Source organism: Triturus cristatus, chromosome 7 (genome assembly GCF_964204655.1).
Source record: "Triturus cristatus chromosome 7, aTriCri1.1, whole genome shotgun sequence".
Lineage (NCBI taxonomy): Eukaryota > Metazoa > Chordata > Amphibia > Caudata > Salamandridae > Triturus > Triturus cristatus.
In genome coordinates this window covers 1,517,483,657-1,517,509,059 of record NC_140590.1, presented here as the reverse complement: position 1 = coordinate 1,517,509,059, position 25,403 = coordinate 1,517,483,657, and the positions used below count along the sequence as shown (strand labels likewise).

The 25,403-nt window shown below is 43.0% G+C and overlaps 2 long non-coding RNA genes across 2 annotated transcripts in view; one reads left to right on the top strand and one right to left on the bottom strand.

The window, feature by feature from the left end:
• Window positions 1-22,579, bottom strand: part of LOC146812275 (uncharacterized) — a 60,092-nt gene extending 37,513 nt beyond the window's left edge. The window contains exons 1-2 of the long non-coding RNA XR_014965888.1: window positions 22,433-22,579; window positions 7,441-7,504 (exon numbers count right to left, since the gene is read on the bottom strand). This is a non-coding gene — a long non-coding RNA (uncharacterized LOC146812275). The remainder of the gene's footprint in view (window positions 1-7,440; window positions 7,505-22,432) is intronic.
• A 468-nt stretch (window positions 22,580-23,047) lies between these two features.
• Window positions 23,048-25,403, top strand: part of LOC146812274 (uncharacterized) — a 219,121-nt gene continuing 216,765 nt past the window's right edge. The window contains exons 1-2 of the long non-coding RNA XR_014965887.1: window positions 23,048-23,346; window positions 24,045-24,162. This is a non-coding gene — a long non-coding RNA (uncharacterized LOC146812274). The remainder of the gene's footprint in view (window positions 23,347-24,044; window positions 24,163-25,403) is intronic.

Below are 25,403 nucleotides of genomic sequence, written 5' to 3'. Positions count from 1 at the left end.
CCATGCCAAAGATGTCATGTATAACCCCCTCCCACCAATCCCCCCCAAAAAAAGCAAGCCATCGCAGCTGGTATTAGTAATGGAGGGGAAAACATCGGACTACCTTGGAATGTAAAATGACAAGTACTTATATAATATACCCAAATAAAAAGTACGTGGCGGCTGTTGTCTATACCTCCCAGAATTGAACAATCCACTTTGCAGTGGGTTGTCGTGTATGCCTGTGTGGCGCTCGCAGAGTTTTACTCTTTGGAATTACCAGAAAACTCTGCCAAATTCCACCGAGTTCTGAGAGTGCGCAGAGTATTAAACTTCTATGCTACCTATGTGCAGCATACTCTCCTGAAGGAATCACTGTTGACACAAAAATGCACGCTTTTTTTCAGGGCCTTTTTGCATGATCCAATAAAAGAAATTGACCAATAGGTGGCAGTATTGCAAAGCCTTACATTTCAAAACCATTCGCAGGTTTTGAAGCATGTTAGGCAAGTAAATGGGAAACATATTGAACGTTTTAGCTTTTTTCTGCGAGGAAAACTAGTAGCTTGTTTAATTAAAATACTTATTTTGGACGCACAAGTGAAGAAGACATGGGGGTGTGGAGCTTTCCTGGCTCTTAGATGGCCCCAAGTTAGAGTCTCTCCGCCTACTCCGGCTTAAAATACTGCTCAACAAAGCGTGAGTCTTACCGTACTGTCACTGTAATGGACTACTGGATGATTTGGTAGCCTCAAGTTTGGCAGTGGAGTACTCGCTTTTCCCAGAGCGTGGCAATCCAATCAGGGGCTCAGGCGGTGCCTCTGTGATACGCTTTCCACAGCCCGGTGTCTTCACTTGTGGAGTGCGGCCTGCCCGGGTGCTGGAGTCTGCAGAATACTGAGAGGAGTTGAGCGGTCGTGTAGATGGAGTCGGCTGTAACTCGGGGCTGGCTTGAGATCTGGGTGTTAGAAATGGGGGTCTCCAGTTGGCAAGGGCTTGTACCTTTGTCCAAATAGGGGATAGGGATTTACACTCCTAAAATAACCCCTGCTCACCCCCTTGGTAGCTTGGCACAAGTAGTAAGGCTCATCTCAGAGGCAGTATGTAAAGTATTTGCACATAAACAACAGTAATACAGTGTAAGCACTACAAAAGGACACACCAGTTCAGAAGAAAATCCAATATTTTTATATACTCTAGACAAGACCAAAACGATAAAAATCCCCAATACAGTACTAAAAAAAAATAAAAAATCTTCAGTTATCAAAATATCCTTAAGAAACAGTTACTTGATGTCGATAGCTCCGTCGGTAGGCCAAGGCTGCGGTGCGGAATGAGGGCAGTGCGTCGTGTAACTTTTACGAGCAGTGCCCTCGAACCACAGTGCAAGCAGCGGCGTCCAGTCCGGCATGGAGCCACGTCGTTGGGGATACCAAGGCGTCGTCGTACAGCGAGGCGGTGCCCACAGGTCATGGTGCGAACAGCGGCTCGGTGGCGGTGTCAGCAGGCGTCGTCGGTGAGACCAGGGTCGCGGTGCAGCATTGCCCTCTGCGGTACCTTCAGGACACAGAGTCAGCAGCGGCATCGTAAACAGCGTCGAGCTTGTAGTCATTGTTGTCCCTGAGACTTCTTGAACAGGGTCAAGCTCTACCTCAAGCCCTTGGAGAAACTCACAAAAGTAGATTGAAGAAAGTTCAGTCCAGTTCTTTCACTGCCCAAGACAGAAGCAGCCACTGCAAGCCAACACAGCAAAGCACACAGCAAAGTGGTAGTTCCTCCTCACAGCTTCTCCAGCTCTTCTTCTCGACAGTCTTCTTGATCCCAAAAGAGTTCTAAAGTACTGGTGTCTGGGCCCCAATATTTATACCACCAAATCCTTTGTCCTCTGCAGGCAGAGGGTCCTGTACATAGTTCAAACCAGTTCTGGATGCATTCTGCCAGTGTGCACCTTCTTCCTTTGTTAGTGTAGGCCAAGGTCATCAGACGCACCACAGGAGGTGGAGCCAGCATTGTGGAAGGCAGGCACAACCTCCAACCCATCTATGTGCAGATAGGTCTATTCAGCCATGTGCTGACTCACCCTGTCTCCTGGAGTCTCTCCAAGCCCCTGTCACTCACAAACCAGACAGACAATACACAAGCTAGCAGAGGCAGGCTGGATGATTAGGTAAGAAAATACCTACTTTCTAAAAGTGGTATTTTCAAACACAGAATGTTAAAACCAACTTCACTAAAATATGTAATTTATCTTTCTGAGTTCAGGCATTCTAAACTCGAATTTCTATCATGTTCCCTGGGTCAGTTTGGATTATAGGATGTTATAATCAAACTACCCATTCTGGCCAAGGGGAACAGGTAGCCTTGCAATAGCGAAAAACGAAGTAGGCTGTAATTCACTATCAGGACATGCCACACACACCAGGGCATGTCCTACCTTTCACATACAATGCACCCTGCCCACAGGGGTACCTTGGGCCTACCTTAGGGGTGACTGATATGTAGAAAAGGGAAGCTTTGGGGACTCGCAAGTGTGTGAACTTGCCAAGTCGACAGGGCAGGCCAAGGCTGCGCACAGGCTCTGCAATGGCACGCCAGAGTTACACTTTACGGGCTGTTTGCGTGGGCGGGCACAATCCTGTGCGGCAGCCCACCAACAGCATTTGATTTATGGGCCCTGGCACTCGCAGTGCACTTTACTAGGGACTGACACACAAATCAAATAGGCCAATCATGGAAATACCAATCCATAACACATTTTACCACAGGAGCACTTGCACTTTACCACTGATCAGCAGTGAGAAAAGTGTACATAATCATTACACCAGCAAAAACAGAGTCAAAACCGGGAGGTCAGAAAGCAAAAACTGAGGGGAAACACGCCAAAAGATGCCAAGTCTAGCACGGGGCTGCTCGATCCAACGGCCCCCATCTATCCTCTCAGTGGCTTCATCGCCCTGGCTGGGCCTACATGGCGATTGTTGGAGGGGGCCCTGAAGAGGGCCTCCATGCCAAGTGACCAGCTGAGAAGTGCGATCCTGGACTCGCAGCAGTGAATGGCCAGGTGAGAGCAGAGTGGTGGCCCCCGACTGCTGGTTTGTCTAAGACGGCAGCGGCCTGTGCCTGGGGGGTGCCTGGGGACCCCTTCCGCTCGGTGCGGTGGCTCGGGTTAGGCAGCCGTGCCTGGCCTTGCTAGATCGATTAGAGGGGCAGGTGGCCCTGTGCCCAGTTTGTGTCTGTGTGAGGCCCCGCCTTCAAAATCAGCTTCCCGGTGGTGTAGTGGACCTTGACTCTTCCTGGGCCTTGTGGTGGTGGTGGTGGTGGCTGCTTTTGTGCTGCTGTGTGCTGGAAGTGGATCCTTGCCCCCTCATTGGAACAGTTTATCTTGCAGCAGGGGGCCAAACGCATAATACTCCAGTGGTAGGCTCGTATCCCCTCTACCAGTCAATGTGTGAATTTTCATGCTGACTAACCCACAGCAACGTACAGGGCAGGTGTTACAGCCCTCTGACCTTACTATGCCAACAACGCCAGCTACATTCTGTGAATTCTGTGCCTTAAACCACGGACATCCTACCCAAATCCCTGCTCCAAACGAGGACCTCTTTATCCTTCACAAAATCTTTCAAGAGTTTGCTTTTAAATAGTCCATTGGTGTGTCCCTGTAGTACCACTTCACTGTGTGGTTCTTGGTTAGCACCAAGACGCTGGTGAAAGTACTATGCGCTTTATAAAACATCCTCCTCCTTTCCCCATCTTTCCTACCTACCTCTTACTTCCTCCTCATCCCTCCTTCCTCATCTCCCTTCCTTCTAATCCCTCCTCCTCTTTATCCTCTGACTGTACTCATTTAATTAACATCCCAAGCAAGGATAACCCCACAAGACAAAAATTAGTTGCATAAAGATTGCACATATATCTCTGCAACAGGTGCCTTAAACCACGGATTCATTTTACTGAGACAAATTCACAACGTGCAGTTTAGACCCTAATCTCTGCAGCAGTTGCATTAAACTCCAGACATTGCTTATTGGATTGTAAACATGAAACCTGCAGGACACAGGGTAGCATCTCTGTAGTGGGCTTGGTATTCAACGGAGCTATAATATTAAGACGGAAGTTTGTAATCAGAGTACAAACAGATCTTTACAGCAGATTGATTTACCTGACACAGTTACAACACACAGAGGACAAACCTGTGCTTCTGAACTGCCTGATTGGGCTGGGACAGAGGCTGTAACATGGTAATCATGAATGCACCAACCCTACTAGCCTCTCTGAGACCCGACCAGTCAGGTATGTTTCCAGTTAGGCTGCTGCTGCCAAAAGGGAGGTAGGGCTGGGTGGAGTCCGTCCAACTGGCGTGTCTGACACAGGACTGACTCTGTATCGGACAGGCTGGAAGGAATGGAACAAAGGACCTCTGGTCTCCATCAGGACAGTCAGCGTTGGACTGGCTAGGACTTTCCTCCCACCTGACTAGATGCATGTGGCTTGTGGTTGAGAACCAGTGTGTGTGGTTCTTACAGAGCCGGTGTGAACGAGGTAGACGTTGTACAATCCTGTGATTACCCTCTCTCATTGGGTCATTGCAGGACTAGGCCCTGGGTTCACCCTCTAGCTGCCAGCACGGACCAGGCATCGTTTCCATCTGAAGGTCACAGAAGCGACAGACAAGAGAGTCTATACTCTGCATAACCCACCCTTTTCTCCAAAGCATTAGGAAGCAGAGCAGGCCCAATAGTGTCAGACTATTAAGAGGCCACTCCAATGTAGACTGCCAATTTAGTTGGCAAGGTAAATAAAAAATAATGCCCCCCCCCATACTTAAATCAGTAATTCTAGTGTGATGGAAGCAAATAGACTAAATGGGGCAAGAGAAAGTTAAAAAAAAGACCGTTCCATTTGCTGCTACAATGGGAGGGGAGTCCCTGGACTGAAATAAAACAAGTATTGGCAAAGTCTCTAGATCTGGGTTTGATGTGCTAATTAGAGCAGTGTAATCTCCTGCTGGAACCATCTTGTGGGAATTGCTCTAAAGTGCAGACACAGCTGCACTCAGGCAGCTCCACGTAAGCACTGAGTGGAGGCAGAAGATGACAGCGAATAGCATTAGTTGAGCTACATTACACTGGCCAAGTCAAGAGGCAACTGATTGTCTCAAGCCAAGAGACTCATTGAATGAAGTAAGGCAATTGTTGAAAGAGCCGATCCAAACATCACACATTACACTGTTAGCGATTGGTTTGCTTAAAACCTGTGCTTTCAAAACCCACACCCAAAATGAGAGGGAGACAGATTGCAGTGGGCACACTTGGAGGGCACCTCAACAAATGGATTACTTTTAACTACTCTTGGATTCAGACTCCCACCTGAAGCCCACTTTGATATGCAATAAAAGCACTATGTTTTAACTATGCTCCTCCGAGCCTCCCTTCAGGATCTCTCTGTGTACAGGCCAGACCTGCGTACACTTAAAACTTCCTGGGGCTTGCTCATACACGTGAACCACATGTCCTGCCGCGGAAGACCCGCAACAGCATTATTCACAACCTTGCAGTTAGTCACTTAACTCTCCACCTGGGGGAGGGGGTATGGCAGTCAGGGAAGCACCAACAAAAAACCTCAGCACTTGAAGGTAATCACCAGCGCAGTACAAACCTTGTGTATGTAGCAGAGAAAAGGTATCCTATAGTTTATAGTGCTGAAACTCCGCTTCACAGGGAATGCAGAATTTATCAAGAACTTCATTGCACATGAAGTGCAGACTTCGCAAGCGGAGTAAATTTCTCTGCCCTGGCCTATTGTTGTGTAGCTATAGAATTTACTGTTCTAAACCCGACATTCCTGAAGCTTCAAGCATGTGAGAGGTATTAAGGCAGTTGGTCAAGGCGTCCTTTCTTCTAGGCTGCCCCCAGGGAAACTGATCTTCCAAAAGTTCTTTAAGCTCTCTTTTCAGGCTACCTGTAACTCCGACTGTTGCTCTGTCCACTTATCAATTTTTGGCTGACCTGGGCAAGACATTACAGTGAGTTTTGGGTGAAGGTTTAATGTACAATTAAATATGTGGGCTGACTTTGCAGATATTGATAATAAAAATCTGATTTTTTAATGGGGAAAGAATTCCATAAGATGACACAAGTACACATGGATAATCAAAATGTCTTTTTTCAGGATCCTTAAAAATATTGGTCTTAAAGGGGATTTAAGACACCCAACAACGCATAAGGCAAGCTAACCATTCTCTAAGCCATTGTAAATAAACAAAGTTGTTTTACAAAAAATGTTTTATTAAATCTTTTCAACACATAACAAACCAATGTGTACAAGACAATAAGCTATGGCAGGCTTAATGCTGAGATAGGACAGCAGTATCCTGTTAACATAATAGTGGGTAAGTTAGTGGCAGATGTCCATCAAAAGAAATGCACCAGAATAGAAAGAGCCACCAAAAATTAGCTGCAGAAAATGAGTCACCAAAAATATCGAGCTGACAAATAGTGAGCCGCAAAAAATAGAGCCGCAAAAATATTGAGCCACCAAAAACAGATCTGGCAAAAACCGAGGTGCCTAAAAGTGGGCTGACCAATAGTGAGCTGCTAAATAGTGGCTGCCAAAAAATAGAGCTGAGCTGCCAAAAAGTAGAGCTGAGCCGCCAAAAACAGAGCCACCAATAAGAGAGCCAGCAAAAATAGGAGGGGTGAAGGAAAAAAGGTAGGGGAGAACCATGCCAAAGATGCCAGGTCTGACAGGTGAAGAATAAACCGTCCCCAACCCCCCGAAAAAATAAATCAAGCCATCACAGTTGGTAGTAGTACTGAAGGGGCAACACATCTGATTAACTTGGAATATAGGAAGTCAAGAACTATCATAATATACCCAACTAAAGAGTAGGTGTGGTCTATGCCACCCAATAGCTAACACCTGCCTCCTTGCAGTAGCTTGTAGTGTAGCTTTTTAATTTACAGTTCCAATTGGGACATTGCTGAAGAGTCAAGTACTCCAGAGGGGTTCAGGCATAGTAAGTTGCTTAAGGCATCCTACCTTCTAGGTTGCTCCCAGGGAAAGTAATCTCTTACTAGTTTCTTCACCTCTCTTTTCAGGCTACCTCTACCTCTCACTCTTGCCCTGTCATCTTATCAATTTTTTTGAACCCTGGGCAAGATGTTGCAGTAAATTTTGAGTGACATTTTCAGAAAGTTTAATATACGGTTCAATATGCAGGCTTGAATTTGTAGATATGGAGTAATACAATTCAGGTTTCGAATGGGGCAAAATTCCATAAGACGACAACTACACCTGAATCATACAAAAGTCCTTACTCAGGAACCTTACGAATGCAATGTTTGAGCCATCAACCTAGAGAGAAACATTTGCTACCTCCTTCCTCTCGCCTTACAATAAAGTATGCCACCCATACTCTGTTTAATAAATTTGACTTACCTAACCACAGCTCTTCCTTACCTCTGATCTTGACCGCAATGCTCCATCGACTGTAGATACAGATGCACAACCGCATACGTGAACCCTGAAAGTAAAAGGGAAAAAAGAATCATTTCTCCCTTTGAACTCAATTTAAAAGCATGGGAAAGTAATTTTTAAAATTGTTCATAACATATAAATACATTTTGTTTGAAGGAATTTCATCTTTAAAAAATAATTGCATATATTTAATTGTAGAATTTTTTCCAGAATTTTATTGTGCTACTAATTTCCTTTTAATGAACAAAGTTATATGTATATGTTTAATCTGTTTTGAAAAATGATTTCAATATATTTTTCCCACATCTAAAAGTAGTTTTTTTAATTTAGATATATTGATATTACATCTCTCCAAGCTAAACATCTTTTTTACATGTATAATTTATTAATTCATTTAAAATTGATTCAGGTATTAAAATTAATACCAGAGTATTAATATACGTTTCCATCCAAATCCACACAGCCCACACCAGAGGGTGAGTGTTACACATCGAAGAGTGTTTTTTAGATTTTTGTTAGAATTATTGTTCCAACAAAAAGTAGCTCTCATCTGCCTGCGAGACCTTCAAATTGCAGGTGGTTAGAACTTCCAGTGAAATACAGTCATTGTTAAATACAAACCTTCCCCTACATTTGGGAGCATCCGTGTATCAAATCTTTAGTGCGTCTAGTACGACCGGCCTCGCCCACTTTTTTAAAGTTGTAGGCCCTGGCCTTGTTACTACTTTACAGACCATTTTTGGAGTAATTCTGGCTTTTATCCACTCCATTTGGTCTAGCAAATTAAGAGATCCTGTTACTGTTATTCCTCATTTGTGGCATCCTCATCCTGCTTCTCCGCAAAGGATGCTCCTTTTGCGGGCACTCTGGAACTCGAACCACTCCAACACTCCTGCGAGCATATGCTAAACGTCGTTGCAATGTTACTAGCACAAGAACTGGATCTCGATTGTTCCCCAATGTTTCTACTGGCCTGGTTTACCTGTGTGCAACACATGCTCCATTTTATCTGGTGCCTCTTTGAATTGGCACTGGACACTTGCCTGGTTTCACAAGTTCCTGCTACCACGGATTTTGGGCTGTTGAGGAGTCCATTAGCAACCCATTTTTAGAATGGTTTAATGGGCTTCTTTACAGTGCAATGTAGGAGCCATCAACCGACGGAGAAACATTTGCATAAGCAAATGGACAACTGGATGTAGGCTCCACTTACACGGATGCAGGCCAGGCAACTGTCTTGTTGCTGGGATTCTCCACATACACAGAACTATGCGCAGGAATGCAGGACCTCTGTGTGTAAGGGCTAAGCCTTCCTACCACCTCAGTACCCAAAATCCGAGAACCGACTAGCTATAGTGTCTTTCGTTCTCCTACATAATCACGAAGCTACAAATGATTAGACAACACAGAACACAACACTCCGGACTCGCTCAGATATCACGGTAGCAAGTCATACCCTTTTGCTCACTCACTCGTACCTGTCCACAAGAAGAATAGACAGAGTCACTGTTCTAGTTTAACATGTTTATTTTAACTATAGTGCTCTAGAATGCAGTATACAAGCCACTACCAGCAGCGAAAACCCATAAACCTAAAACAGTTAGCATTGTAGCAAGTTCATAAACTATGAAAGGAGATCTCACCGTATACTGACAGTGGATAAAGGACTATAAGGCCTAATTACCCTGCCCGTGGACAGAAGAAGTGTTATAATATAAAGGAAGATCTCTGGGCTTGGTCAGCAGACCCCATATCTTAGTACCCAGATGGTAGTTTCACATCATATTAACTGCCTATCTCTTCTCCCTTGATAGGTCCCTCTCCTTGTGTGCTTTAGAACAACATGCATCCCCATAGTATCAAAGCACAAGTTTCCAAAAGCTGCAGCTGTGTAGCATGTTTGGTCTAAGTGCTAGGAACTGACCAGAACAGAACAAGGGGCATTGTTGATCGATCTGGCACATAGTCTTCAGACTAAACTCCAGGAACAAGCCGAGAAAGCAGAAAGCAGACGGTTCTCGTGTGAAAGGCACAAACAGTCATGCAAAATAAAGTCATGTAGTAACGTGCACAAAAGCAGCATCGTGGCAGCAGAGCTCATGCTAACTTAGCAATGTCAACAATGACCCCAACGGCTATACAACAGTCTCAGCATCTGCTGAGACCAGAGATCAGGTTTGTTCCTTGGAGCTCATGACTTGAGCAATAGACCAATCCTTGCATGCTGAGTCAGACTCCTTTATTGAGTCCTTAGTCTTCGAATTGGCGAGTAGCACAATGGATTCCTCCAAAACACCATAATTCGACTATTCTTCCAAATTGACTCTTTCTTCAATTAATTTTTCATTCAATGCCTTTTTTAGATCCATGTTTTGAGTATGCCAACAATATATACATTCCATTTGGTATTCTCTTTCGTGCTAATATCCTGACAAAAGGGAGGCGTTGTGTGTTTCCTGCATGGCCCATTGTAGTTTTCCCTAGTTTAGCCTAATGGTGCATGCTGTAGGCCACATTTTCATTTGCATAGGTTACTATAATAAACATGCTTGCTTCTGTGCCACATTTAATTTTTAGACTAGAATACTAACAATGGTTCAAGTTAAATATCATAGTGTGAAATACAAAGCAACAATACCAAAGAATTAAACAGAAAAATAATAAAGTCAAGGGAAAAGGGACAGAGAGCAAAAGGAAAAGAGTAAAGAAATATCACAAAATTACAGAAAATGTTTCAACAAGAAAATAGAAACTATAACAAAAGTACCTAAAAACTATTAAACAAGTGATACCCCTACAAAGATTATAATATATAATATATTAGTAAAACAATAATAGCAGCAATAATGGTGCTCAACAAGTTACACAAGCAACCATAAAGACAATACACTGTGTAAACATAAAGAGGTGGCTGAGGAAAATTACTTATATGTGGTTTGAACAAGACAGAAACAACACATAGCAAAAATGTGTTCTCTTCAATCAGGGCCACATTTAGGCGTCGACGCCATTTCGACCATATTGCAATTAGATGGTCATCATCAGGACAAACAATAATGACTACTTAAGCGTGCAATTGAAAATTCTATAAAAGTTCATGAATGATAAATCCACAGCATGGAAATAAATGGATTCCAAAAGCTCCATGACAAGATGCTCCAAACCAGAGATACAAAAGAGCTCTTTTCGCTGTAATTTGCGTTTCAGAGCTCGCATATATAGGTGTCTTGGGATCCCAATATGCCCACACCAAATAACTAATTAGGTAAGGAGCTGTTCCCAGAGTCAAACGAGACTGCTCGATCTTCGAGCAGAACAATGGGGGCAGGCCACAGTATTAATTCAGCATCCCACAGAGCGAGCCAAACTGCTCCCGCTAAGAGCTAGTCAATCAGAGTTCCACCATGCCGGTGTGGTAACCGTCCGGACGAGAAGTAATTTTCAGGCAGAACCTGTATAGGTTTGTGTTCCTTTTCTTTTCCTGGGATTTAGTCTGCACACCATAGACAAGGTCCAACAACAATGTCCCTTGTTATTTGCTCTGGTCAGGCATTAGCATCTAGAGATAACATGAGAATACAGCGATTTATGGGTACACATCGTGTCATATAGATGATCACAGAGGTCCAAAAAACACACATGGGGTGATATTTCTGAGACAAGAGCACTGTGTTAACCAAGATGTAGAACGTCTATTTGTGTGTGCTAAAGTAAGGTGTCCACCACTAATTCCAGGGATCTTTTACATATAACCATTTAGCTGCAATAGAAGGGGAGGGGGTTAGGCTACTCTGTCTTATAACATGACAAAGCTTTTCATAGTATATGGTTTATTGACTATGCTGACTGTACTTTTAGGATGCATTTGTTTTTTAATTGTGACATGAATACTGCAATTTAGAGCACAATAGTTTAAATATATATTCTAAACTTCCTTTATGTCTCTTGTTTATCTTTTGTGGACAAGTGCAAGTGAGAGAGTGAAAGGATGTGTCCAGTTACTGTGATCACCATGAGGGTAGAGAGTGTTGTATTCTGGGGTGCAAATTCACTTGTCTCTCTGGTATGGTTAGGAGAGCAAGTGAAGCACTATAGCTCTTCGGAATCGGGTTCATAGATACTGTGGTGGTGTGGTGACTCAATCCCTATATGCCAAGGGTCTATGCTCCCAAGCATACTTCTGTTCCTGAGGAGAATCCTTGCAGCACTTTGTCAGAATCTGTGACTTCGTAGCACTAAAAATAGACAAGTCACTATTCCCCACTAGACCAACCAAGATGTAATTCTGTGTCTCTGTTGTTGCACAAAGACCTCTGCAGTGCATTAACTAATAGAGGTTTCATAATGTACTATAGTGCATTTCCCACTAACAGCTTTTAATATTTTTTAATTTAAGCTGCTGGTTATTTTCCAAGTTGCTACTTGACAGAGAAAGATTTATAAAATGTAAAGAATATTCTGTTTTTATCCACATCTTTGACTCTGATCCATGTTCTAACGTCTAAGGTCCTCTAGCCCCCCGAAACATGACTGGAGTCAACAACAGCAACAATATAATGTTACAAGAAGTCAGTTTTTGCTAAAATATAAGCATTCAGTTTCAGAATATTATAAATAAAAACCTTTTTAGAAAAACAGTATGAAAGAAGATTAAGGGACCACTTCCACCCCTAGAATTAAAGAAAGCATCCTACTTGGACCTTGCAGTTCATTTTTAAGGATTGTAAATGGTATGTTTTAATTACGATGAATGATGTTCAGCAACCTCCAGTTCTATGAAGCTCTAAAAACCAAGCCAACAGCATTTCAGGAAATAAAGTATGGTTCTTCTCGGTTACCTTGCACTAAAGTTGCAACCCATGCATTTCAGCCATTATGCCCAGGACCACTGGAAATATGCAATTGCGTGGCGATTTTAACACAATTATAAATTTGCCACATTTGCCACATAATCCACCATCTGACGCATAATCTGCTGATTTTAACAGCACACATTTTTTGACTACTCAAAAGGTTGAAAAGTTACTAAATAGCAACAACATGTTGCTGCACAGTAGAAGACCATTTGCAAAGCTAGACTGGTCACCTTTTTGCATGAAATAGATTTTGCAAGTGACCCATAAAAGAGAAAACCGGGGTCTGGCACCAGGTTTTATTTGAGCAGACACATAGCAAGGAATAAATTAATACAGCCAGCGTGTCTAGCTTGTTTTTAAAATTTAGGCACACCGGGTTTCTATGCCAGACACCGGTTTTCTCTTTTATGGGTCACTTGCAAAATCTATTTCACGCATTTGGTTTATTACTTTTTCCTCATTACCTTATATATATTTTTTGAGTTGGCAGATGCCAATGATGAGAACCTGAGGACGCAGGCGAGTACCAGCCTGTAACCTTCCTTGGCGTTACTCCCGTGAGGCACTGCCAACTTTCTCACCTTTTTCTTCAGATTCTTTTCTCAAGTTGCATTCTCCTTTCTATTCACCCGCACGTTGGTGGGAGATCCTGCACTATTAGACAGTACACAACACAATTATAAGTAGTGATTTAGGTCACTGTATGGCAGAAGCAAAATTTGGATTCTCTGCATGGACACGTAAAGTTATGTGTTTCCTTTAAAAGTATATGGGGAACGCTGTGCTTTTTGTTCACACAATAAGATGAAACCGGTCTGTTGTTGAGGAGAATTTCAGTTAGCAGCTATAACTGCATTAAAACATCCATCAAAAGAAATACACCACAATAGAAAGAGTCGCCAAATTCTCAGCTCTCCAAAAAGTGACCCGCCCATCAAGAAGCTGACAAAAAGTGACCCGCCCAACACTGAGCTTTAAAAAGCGAGCCGCCCCAACATTGAGCCACCCCAAAATAAGAGGGTTGAAGGCAAAATGTTAGCAGAGAACCTGTGAGCCGCCAAAATTAGCTGTCAAAAAGGGAGGTACAGTCAGTGGCAATAACAGCATCAACATGCCCATGAAAATTAATGCACAGAAAAAGTAGTCAAAACCAAGGCAAGTCAAAACAAAGGCAAGTCAAACATCGGGCCGCCAAACACCTTATCAAAAGGATTGCTTATTAAGGTAAAAAGATAATAATTACAAATATTTTCGTAAATTATTTTTTTTTAAACACATAACAAATCTATGTACACGACCATAAGCGTCGGCAAGCCTAACTCAGTGACAGGACAGGAATATTCAGTTAATACTTCTTCTTAATCTTTATTTCGACCAATGGTCTTAAAAGTACAAACAATTTCACAAAAAAATACACAAATATTAAAACATATGTATACACACCATAAAAAAAAAAAAAAAAAAAAAGAAGAAGAACATAAACCATAAAATTCCAACAACCAGGAATAACCAATGCCTGTGCACATGCCAGTAGTAGTAGTCAGTACAAAATATCTCCGTGGGAACTATGAACTTAAAAGCCCAACTCGGGACATTATTGACAAAGACTAGGTGCATAAAACTTCAAACAGTGGTTACACAAAATCTTCTTTTCCTCCACATTGATGCGAGAAATTATGATACGGCAAAAACTATTGGGGTAGATAGGTCTGTTTTAAGTACTCGATAGGCATGCATACAGAGCATAAACCCCAAATTCCTACAAACAGGCAGAATCCAACACTTCCTGGACTTTTTATAGGCGGGACAGAAAAATAATATGTGTAATTCAGTTTCTTGATCTGCGTCGCAGCCAGGACAATTTTTAGGGGATAGTGGCAACCATTTGCTAGTAAAAGCTCTTATAGGTAGTGTGCCGTATCTCCACTGTAAATAGAGTTTTCTAGCAAAGTGGGGTCTAATCTCACTCAAAGCCTCCTCAAAGTGATAGAAGTCTTTAAACTTTAAGAAAGTATGTGTTACAATAAGAGATTGAGATTTACTGATAAAAACTGCTAGTTTAGATTCATAATAAGAGTTAATAAGATGCTTACGGGAGACACTAAAACATGTTGTGGCCGGGTCTGACCAAAGTTGTGGAAGACCTAAAGTTCCTAGTTCTTACTTCACAAAGCTAAGCCAAGGATGTTTCCCTACATTGGGTAGACTCAAAACTTCAATGAGTTCATTTCTATACACCTGGAGCTCTGGAGTGGTCCAGATCCTCCGCCAGAATGTTAAAGGTTTGAGACCGAGAACTTCATCTATGGGTCTAAGGCCCAGATCAAGTCTCAATGGAAGTAAGGGAGTACTAGAAGGAAAGGCTAGCAATTGCCTTAGGAACTCAGTTTCTATAGATAAGATCTCCGGGCGACATTTAGTTCCCCAGAGTTCAGTTCCATAGACTACTCCACCCCTTGCCTGTAGTTTGTATATTTCAAGGGGTGGACCAGTCGGTTTTGCGCTTGATCTATTAAAAAGTTTCATAATCCCCCCAGTTGCTAAGACTAATTTCAGTTGGGCCTTCGTTTGATGTGGGGCCCACGTCATTGTTTCATTTAGAGTGAGCCCCAAATACTCAAAAGTATGGACCCTTTCCAATGGGATTCCCCCTATACACGGATTTGGGTGTGTCGTGGTTGGTGGATTAAAGATCATAAATTTGGTTTTAAGGGTGTTTATTTCTAATCCCTGTTCCATACAGAACAGCTCAAAGCCATCCAGCACTCGCTGTAAACCCATCGGAGGTATTGAGAGTAGCAGAGTGTCGTCTGCGAACATTATCGCTGGGACCCTATTACCAGCAAGTTTAGGGGCATCGTTGTCAATGACCTTATTTAGATGTGAGAAGGCTCCGTTGACGTAGAGGCAAAAAAGGGTTGGAGCCAACACACACCCCTGTCTGACTCCCTTGTCAACAGAGAATCTGGATGTTAAAGCCCCATTCTTCCCACACCTTACTTGCGCAAAACTTCCCTTATGTAGTCGAATTATCACGTTTAATAAGGAGACAGGGATGCCCAATTGTAATAGTACAGACCACAATTTTGATCTAGGAACCAAAATCGAAGGCCGCACGTAAATCCACAAATACAGTGTACAAGGAACCGCCCTCCACTTTTATAACTTTCCAGAATAACATCGTAAGGCGGAAGATTTGGTCCATAGTTGAGAGATTCTTCCTAAACCCTGCCTGATAGGGACTCAGAATAGAGAACTCCTCTATCCAATCCCTAAGGCGCTCTAGAATCAGCCTTGCAAAATTTTTTGGGGGGGACATCTATAAGGCTTATAGGCCTATAATTAACCGGGAGTAAAGGGGAGCCCTTCTTAAAGATTGGAACTTTTTCGGCTCCCAACCAAGTGCTGGGTATTGCCATGCCCTTCTGTACTGCATTGAATAACGCCGTTAGGTAAGGAACCCAAACCATCGGTTCATTTTTAAAGAGGTCACCAGGAAGCTTATCCAAGCCAGGCGCTTTACCGGCAGGAAGACTAGAAAGAATATCAAAAACTTCCTGTTCCCCAAAATCATCCCCATGATGAACAGTTGTAAATTTGACCGATTTTAGCTCCTGAGCCAAATGCCATTAGTGGGCGGATCACTACCATAAAGGGAGGAAAAATGGCCTTCCCAAACACTAGCAGCGATGTTGGGAGCTATCGCTGGTAAAGGTTCAGACGAGCCCGTATTAACAAGTTGCCAAAACTTACGAGAATCTTTTGTTTTAAGTGCCTCAATTAATACATTCCCACAAGATTTGCAAAGAGACAAGTCCCGTTCTCCTCTTAAAAATCCTTCAGATGCGGACTGAATAATTCTTCCTCCTGTGGAAATAGTTATCTCCAGTCCTATTGGCAGTTAACTGTAGACTCCTTTTTCTTGCGAGTCTTGTTTCGATTGTTAATTCATCACTATATTTTTGACATATTTTGCTGTTCTTATAATATTTGATTGCCTTTTTTCATCTTTCTCACTAGCTTCCTACCTTATTTCCTTTCCTTTTCACTTTGCCTTCTGTTATTTCTTTGCTTTATAATGTTATTCTTTTTTCTTCCTGTATTTATTGCTCTCCATGTTACAATTTATTGCATATTTTTTAACTGGTTTTGCAGTTACTTGGGTGCTTTGGCGCCTAATTGTTTGATTATAGCTGTCTTATTCTATTTGCTCGCATGCATATTGGTCTAGGCTCTTTTGATATGCGTATGATATGCCTTATGCTCTTAGGTTACTTCACATTTAATTATTATTAGATCTCTCTTCTTACGTAATGTCGCTTATCAATTTCTATTTTGCCTTTTCTACTTTTCTTCTGTTCCCTTTTACAATGCTCTTCTGGGCTTTCCTTCTATATTATTAATACACTCCTAACTGTTTCTCTCTTTCTGTGGGGTCTTTTCCCGCGGCGGCGCTCTAGTGCGCCCAGACCCACGGGTAACAGTCTACGGTTTCTTGTTCTCTACTTGCTCCTATTTAATATTTTATAGTTTTCTCTATTACTGTATTGCTTTTCTAAATCTCAGCTCCTTTTTTCATTACTTCTTTTACTGTTTCCTGTATGTATCTCACCTAAATCAGAGTATCGTTTCCACTTATTTTCTTTGTTTCCCCTTCTTTTTGTCATTTCCTTTCCTTTTGTCATTTCCTTTCCTTTTTTCTTCGTTTGGTTCAACACGTTGTTTTGTGCTTCATTCACCCGTTTCTGATTTTTGCTCTATTCTAATATGGCACAGGCACATTCTCTTAATGCAATTACTTGGAATGTACATGGCCTCACCCATTACATAAAACGGAAGAAAGTACTCTCCTATCTCCAGACTAAACATGTAGATGTGGCCTTGCTTCAAGAGACTCATTTGGATGCTCTAGAATCAGATAAACTGTGTAGAGATTGGGAGGGCAAGGTTATCCATAGCAGTGTCCAACAAGACGATTCCACAGACGCAGGCCCCCTCCGCAAGTGTGGAGTAGCAATCCTCCTTCGCAAATCCCTTCCGGTCACGGTCTATAAAACATGGTCAGATGTAAATGGCCATTATGTATTTGCTAAACTTAAAATTGGAGAGTCTCTCATTTGTGTAGGGTCCGTTTATGCCCTTACGGGTACCAAAAAAACATTCTTTCTTCAATTATCCCGCCTGCTGCTCGAAATTAATGCATCGCAATATTTGATTGGCGGAGACTGGAATGTAACACAAGACTCCATTCTAGACAAAACTGGCCCATTAGATAGGGGCAATGCGTCAGACAGAGCTTTGTTAGGGGACATCGTATCAGATATTGGATTGGTTGACCATTGGCGTTTCAGCCATCCAACGGATAAGGAATATACATACTTTTCATCGCTCATGGTACATTCTCGTCTTGATTATTTCCTCATCTCCCATAGCACAGTTCAATTGGTTACAGATTCCTGCATCCTGGAAGCGGCCTTATCTGATCACTCTCCGGTTCTCCTTTATCTTGATCTGGGTCTTTCTAGGCCTGGACGTAAGCCCTGGCGAATGAATATCCAACGCCACAGGACTCCTACTGGTAAGTCCCAACTGCAATCACACCTTCAAAATTATCTTTCTACTAATCAGGGGTCTGTGATCTCCAGCAGGACTCTTTGGGCTGCGGCGAAGGCTACCTTGAGGGGACAATTAACGCGTGATGCAGCAATTGCTAATAAGCAAAATGCAAAGAGACAAGGTGAGCTCGAATACGACATACAAACTTATTCTCGCCTGTACACCACATCTCCGTCCTTACAAAATCGTAAATTACTCGAGCAAGCCCGAATGGCCTTAAATAGTCTTTTTACATCTAAGGCTGAATATGCTTTACAGAAAATGAAAGGTCGACATTACGAGCAAGGGGAAAAGGCGGGAAGGTTATTAGCCGCGCAGCTGCGTCAGAGGGAGGCGTCTAAGGCCATTAGATCTGCGCAAGGTCACTTGTGCACAAAGCCTCAAGACATTGTTAATGAGTTCGCCTCCTTTTACGAATCTCTTTATACTTCTGATAATCGAATGGATTCGGATAAAATGACAGCATTTCTTGCAAAAGTGCATCTTCCTTCTCTTTCGGCGGATGGCAGAGCCATTCACGAGGGTGAAATAACCAGGGATGAGGTTTCTGGTGCGGTTGCTGCCCTGCCTTACCATAAGGCCCCTGGAGAGGATGGATTTCCTCCTGAATTTTATCGATGGGCAGGTCACAATATTATTGACACTCTACATGCCGCATTCCAGGAGGCGGACAGGGCATCTTCACTAGGACCCCTCTCTAACAAGGCTATTATTGTTGTGCTTCCAAAGCCAGGTAAAGATCCCCAGCTTTGCAGTAGTTATCGTCCCATTTCTCTATTGAACTCTGATATTAAAATCTTGGCCAGCATTCTTGCATCGCGTTTGCGTAAAGTCTTGCCTTCTTTGATACACCATTCTCAAGTAGGCTTTGTACCGGGCCGTTCCTCCCGGAACCATCTGCGTTCTCTGGCCCATGCACTATGGTCGGCTCAACATCTTACGGAAGATGCGTTAGCCCTTTCACTTGACGCAGAAAAAGCGTTCGACCGCATCGAATGGAATTATCTCTTCAAGGTCATGGATAGATTCGGTTTAGGTACGAAATTTATTGATAAGGTACGCTTACTATACGACCACCCTTCTGCTTAGGTAAATTGTGGTGGGTTTCTATCTGACACCTTTACGATTAAGAGAGGGACACGCCAAGGTTGTCCACTATCTCCCCTTCTGTTTCTTCTGGCTATGGCGCCTTTGGCTGCTACCATTCGTCAATCTGATGAGGTCTCTGGTGTCCCCCTCCCAATTGGACATTCTAAAATATACTTGTATGCTGATGATATTTTACTCACCCTTACTCGTCTTCCCCGGTCGATTCCTTCTCTTCTTCACATTATTAATGATTTCTCTTCTTTTTCAGGTTACAAGATTAATTGGGACAAGAGTGAGGCTTTACCCATCTCTAACGGTACCACAAAAGCAGCCATTTTTGAATTTCCTTTTCACTGGCAGCCTTCACGCCTTAAATACTTGGGTGTCCTCGTTAATAAAGGATTGCAAGACATTGTTGCAGATAATTTATCTCCTCTTATATCCCAAATGCAACGGGATTTTGATAAATGGAAGGCTTTGGGTCTTTCTCTTTGGGGCAGAACTCAGGCTGTTAAAATGGTTACTCTTCCGAGATTTATATACATTTTAGGTATGCTTCCCCTGCAGATCCCCTTATCTTTACTTCGATCAGTAGATGCCCAGATTAAAACTTTCATTTGGGGTACTGCTAAGCCTCGCCTTGCTATTACTAAGTTAAAGGCTCACCAGTTATCTGGCGGAATTGGCCTTCCATCTATTGAACACTATTCTTTGGCGTTACATATTTCCCAAATCTCATATTTTTTACCTGGTATCAAAGATTTACCACAATGGGTTCAAATAGAACGACATCTCCTATCCTCAGAATCTAATCTTTCTCCTCTGTATGGTAGTGGCACTAGTCGTCTTGACCCAAAAAACCCGATATTATCTGCCATGCATAAATCCTGGCAGAGAAGTCATAGATTATTAGGCTCAAACTCAAGAATCCATGTTAAGGCTCCCCTATGGAATAACTCGGGGATTCGTATTAATGGTCGTATGTTATCCTGGCCTGAATGGCGAGCTGCAGGTATCCTCTGTCCGGATCAACTTCTGCATGAGGGAGATTTTAAGCCATTCTCTCAGCTTAGTGTAGAATTTGATCTTCCCCTTCATCATTCTTCCAAATACCTTCAACTTCAACAATGTTTGAAGACCCATATGGGATCATCACCATGGCTCCTGCAAGATTCCCCTATATTATCCTATTTGCACATCTGGGGGAAATTTAAAGGTGTTACTTCTGGTATATACAAAAAATTTTCGTCTCATCTTTTTTCTAAATCTCTTTCACACGATCTTCAGCGTAAATGGCAAACTCGCCTCTCAGTATCCTTTTCCGATAATGAATGGGATTTGCTTCTGGAGAGTTTAAATAAGGGAGCTCGAGAATCAAGGCTCAAATTTTGTCTTTTCAAAATTCTGCATGATTGGCATTGGTCTCCTGTTAAATTACACCAAGCTGGCCTTTTCTCTCATTCTAATTGCTGGAGATGCTCCAATCCAGGTTGTGATATTATTCATATCATTTGTGAATGTCCTAGTATCCAATCCTATTGGACTTTTATTGGTGCTACTTTGAACTCCACTATGCGCCTAAAATTGCCACTTACATCAACTAACATTCTCTTGCATGATCTACGTCACTCCCCAAAGCTCACGAAACCACAACTCCGCCTTTTCCATACCTCACTTGCTACTGCCAAAATATGTATACTGCGTCATTGGAAATCAACTTTACCTCCCTCTCAGGAAGATTGGTTGGTGGCAATGATGCAAACTGCCTCCCATGAACGCACAATTTATAACCTTCAGGACCAAGCTGACATTTTTCTCCGAATTTGGTCTCCATTTCTTAAATCAAATGCTGTTGATCCCCCGGCCTCCACTTCTACCCAAATACATTAATCAGTTTTCACTCTTTCTGTCCTTTGTTTTTTCTCTTCTCTTTGTTTTTTCCATCCTTTGCTTCATCCGTTGTTGTGTTCTTCTGCCTTGATCCAATTACTTTTTCTTCGTTTTATTTATTTATATTTTCAGCACTTTTTATTCTTCTAGGTCTTTCCCCTCTTCTTTCCCTATAGCTTATTTTTATTACATTTCATTCTGTGTGTTGATCTTATTGTTGCATTAACTAGTATTTATTTATACGCATATTTATATCGTATTTATTCATCAATATCTTTTTCCACTATTCCTTTCAACATGGATTTATTTTCTCTTTATTTATTGTTGTATATGCTCTGATGTATTCGCCTTATAAAATTCAATAAAAAATTTCAACACAAAAAGAAGCCCATGTTGACACCAGAACATGGGCTTCTATGGGAATTCTCAAGGGCATATTATCAAGCCCATTATCGCCGCTTAAAGCGGCGATAATTTTAACGCCGTTTCTTGATAATATGCCCCTTAGTCTTCTTCTACTTATCATAGACATTGATCACATTCGCCAACATGCCATTAAAGAAGCTCAGGATTCCACTTGGAAAAAAAAAAAAACAAAGGGTCAAGTTGGTAGAAGCAGTGTCTGGGTGCCAGTGCCCAAAACTAAACTTTGCTCATTCTGGGGCCTTGCGGAGTATTACCAAGGTTTGTGGGAACTCTGCACATGATAACCAGTTGTAGCCTGAAAAGGGATTGGGTTTGACTAGACAAAAGATGCAGCAAGGCTTTGAGATTCATGAATATTGTTACTGCCACAACCTTTAGTACGTTAGTTAATAGAGCTATAGGGTCGACAATCGTCAGGACCACAAAGAACAAGAGGTGGGGGCGGGAGAGTGATACCAAAGTAATTTAATAAAACAACCGACTGCAAGTCCAAATATCAGGACTACACCTCCCAGAATGCATTAACTCATCGAGGACCCTGTGGTGGATAAACATCCATGTCACAGTAAGGGAGGGGGGCATGGTAATGCAGGAGGTGCACCGGCCCTCTGCAGCCCAGTACTAATTGCTGGATTTTAGTACCCAGACTTTGGTGTAGGACGAAAGAGGTGGCCGGCACTTTTGCTTGTTTGCCTTGGGGCCCATGACAGCCCTGCAACGGTACTGCGTTTATATACGAGCCAGTACTGTGGGGCAGATGGAGCATCGGTAGTGGTGTGTTTCGCATCCCTCACAAACAGAAGCCACACCCCACACAACAGCAACAAATGTCTTAACCTGTTCACAGGCGAACCCATCTATGGTGCAGCAGATCCTTATTCACCACCGTAACTAGGTACGAGCAAGCTAAACCAGAAACTATGTACCATGGCACAAAAGAGAGAACAGAGTTAAACAAACTTGAAGCACAAAGCAACACCACAAAATCAAGCAAGCAGATAAAGTGCACACATGCTCTCACGATGTTAAAGAAAGAATAAATCATCCGCAGCACAGAGAATCAAAACTAGTTATTTTGCCGGCAAACAAAAACTCACCAAACAAATTAACTGACGAGTCCACATCCACTTCCTTTCAAACGAATTACCAGACCCGCCTGATCATCACCCGTTCCACAGAACGAACCCCAATTCGTCGCAGGTGAGACCTACTCGTTATTCCTTAATGGAGACAGACGTGTAACATCGAGTTTTAAAAAGATAGCGTCATATCCAGGCGCTGCAGGTAAAATATGGGGTGGAGCAGGTGGTCAACGCAGGGACAGCCTAGACTAGGCGATAGCGTGTGTATCCTTTCACCGTGTTTGTGTATGGCTTGGAGGATGCATGGATGACTTTCTTGGCGTCCAGAGCTGAGAAACTGTCAGTCTCAGAAGAATTCATTCCACCTTGTCCCATGTATGTGGTGTTTAACCGTACCGAGAGTTCTTTAAACCGCATGATGCATTTTGGGAGTTGTAGTCTCAGGTCGCTTCTGTTGAGCCAATAGTGCTTCCTTTCACAAATTTGTTGCAAAAGCAAATGACAGGGCAGGCAGGATTCACGGTGGATTTGGAATCGTCCCGTCGCCAGTCCCGTGTCTTTTAAATCATGTTTGCTCATAACCGCATTCTAGACAACAGACTAATTCGGCCTCCTTGGAGAATTCACTGGGCACTGCAGCAGCCCCACTACTGGTGGAGGGTAATCTTGCCTAGCGCCTCACAAATTGAGGGCCCCTACTGTCTCGTGTAGAGCAGCGGTATGCGTAACCACGCCCACTGCGACCAGATGGCCATCGAGGCTCCAGGCGTCGCTCCTCCACCTCAATCAATCTGATGGTGTTGTCTCTTTAATCTGATGGTTTCCTCTCTGTGCTCGAGCACCTTGGGAAGACCTACGAGAACCAGCAAGATAGCGCGACGAACAAGGACTGCTGCACGCCATCTCTACATGCTGAGGTCCTTCGAAAGGTGTCCGTCCTCGGCCCACTCGTTTCGCGCAGACCTGGCCAGCGCTGGCTTCATTTGCGTGGGGACAGAGGACCGGGTCCAGTGCTTATCTCCTGTGGGGGCTTTGTAAACTAGAGGATTTTTCGGGTTAGTGCCATGCATGAGCAGTGGACGTAAATCCCGTATTGCTACATTGTCATGGGCAGGGAAGTGGGTAACATACCCAAGAAAGAAGTGCTTAATTTGTGCCGGTGGTTTCCGGTGCTAAGCACCAGCACTCATTTTAAAGCCACGGTACTACAGCTGAGCTTTCTCTTCATGTCGTGTCACGATCGTCTGGCCATTTCCAGATAGATCGTCCTAAAACCAATGTGCGTTGTAATATACCATGACAATATATGCGCTGTACTTATGCCTTGTCTGACTACTTTTTTTTTTTTTTTAAATTATGTGAGGCACTAAGAGTGAGAGCTAAGGAACCGACATGCTTGCACTCTGGCAGGACGCTACTCTGCACCACACGTTTGAATAATGATGTCGGGGATGCTAATCCCAGTAATGCACAGGGACACTATTATGATATTGATAAATAGCAATGGCAAATGCTCGTATGAGCCTTAAAGTACCTAGGTTCGTATGAGCCTTAATATACAGTACGTGTCGGACACTAATACAGTCCAATGCAGGGAGCCATTAACATAATTGTTTCCAAGTTGCAGGTCACGCCCCGCACCATCTCGTGAGACTTCAGGCGTAGAGATCATGCCCCGAGTAACGCACCTGTGAATACCGCAATTCTGGCTCTCAAGCAGTGCGGAGACTCCCGGCTGAACCAAGGTAGGAAGTGTGCTTCGGTTCTCATCTTGGTTTCGGTAGGCATGATTAGAACTGCATGACTACAAGTGTGCATGTCCAGCAAGAGTTGGCAGTATTAACGAGGAGCGCCTTTGAGCAGCGCGAGCTAAAATACTCCTCGATTGTTGTTAAGAGCATTAGTGGTGACAGAACGCTTTTGAATATCGCGTTGGTAAAACCTTCAGTGAATGCACGAGCATTGGACACTGAGATGTAAACCTGGGGCTATAGTGAGTGCGTATTATACCTTAGACAATTCCCACTTCACTGAATCAGAGTGTGCCATAGCTGTGCTTCTAACTGTATTGTTGCTTGCCAAAAGAGTGGATAGAAGTCGGGTAAATGTCTCTTCAAGGCACGTGATACATACGGGTCTGAGTACAAGAGACATGCTTGTTTGTTACTTTCCCTTTTAATCCCTACAGGTAAGGTTCATTCTCAGGTGATAAATATATTATGCCTGCTGCGAAGAAAGTGTACCGTGCAGGTGACTTAACAGTATTTCATGTGCAGTGCTCAGTGGGTTGCTGCTTTTGTCACAAAAATACCTTTTGTTACTGTGCAGTTCATGAATTACAATCCTAATCTAGCACATTGAGCTATGAACTGTTATCAAAGCACTAGATGCAAATAGCATGGTACAGGTTAGAAAGTTATGTTTTTTCCCCAGTCTTTGACAATCCTAAGTCTAGTAAAAAAGGGTTTGTTTGGGTAAACAATACATTGTTATTGGTTAAGTCAACCCTAACCACTGTGTTACATGCAGAAGTTGTATAAGTCATTTAAGCCTATTTATTCCAAAACAGTGCTTTAAATGCATGCTTGCATTCATTTTTATCAACATTTTCTCAGGGACGGGGGGTGGGGGCACCTTCTATCGAAACCTTACTTGAGGAAGGCTCCCTTGCTGCAATTTAGATCGGGTATTGTATCTGGCTTTCATCAGTGCCAGTTAAGGATGTGGGTGGATCCAGTACAGTAAGCGAGTAGAACCAGTGGAGGAAGTTAGTGAAGTCGGGGAAAATGGGCGTGGCCTACTACACAAAATTGAGCACCTGGACTTAATATTTTACAAATTAAGCCAGTGGGTCGAAGTCCAGACGGGAGGGGTGGACCTCAGAGTATTGGCCCAGAAGCCTCCCAATTAATCAAGGCAGTGCGTCCAGACATGGCACGCGAATGGAAGCGGGAGTACTCTTTCCGGGGTTGGCCAAAGGACAAGG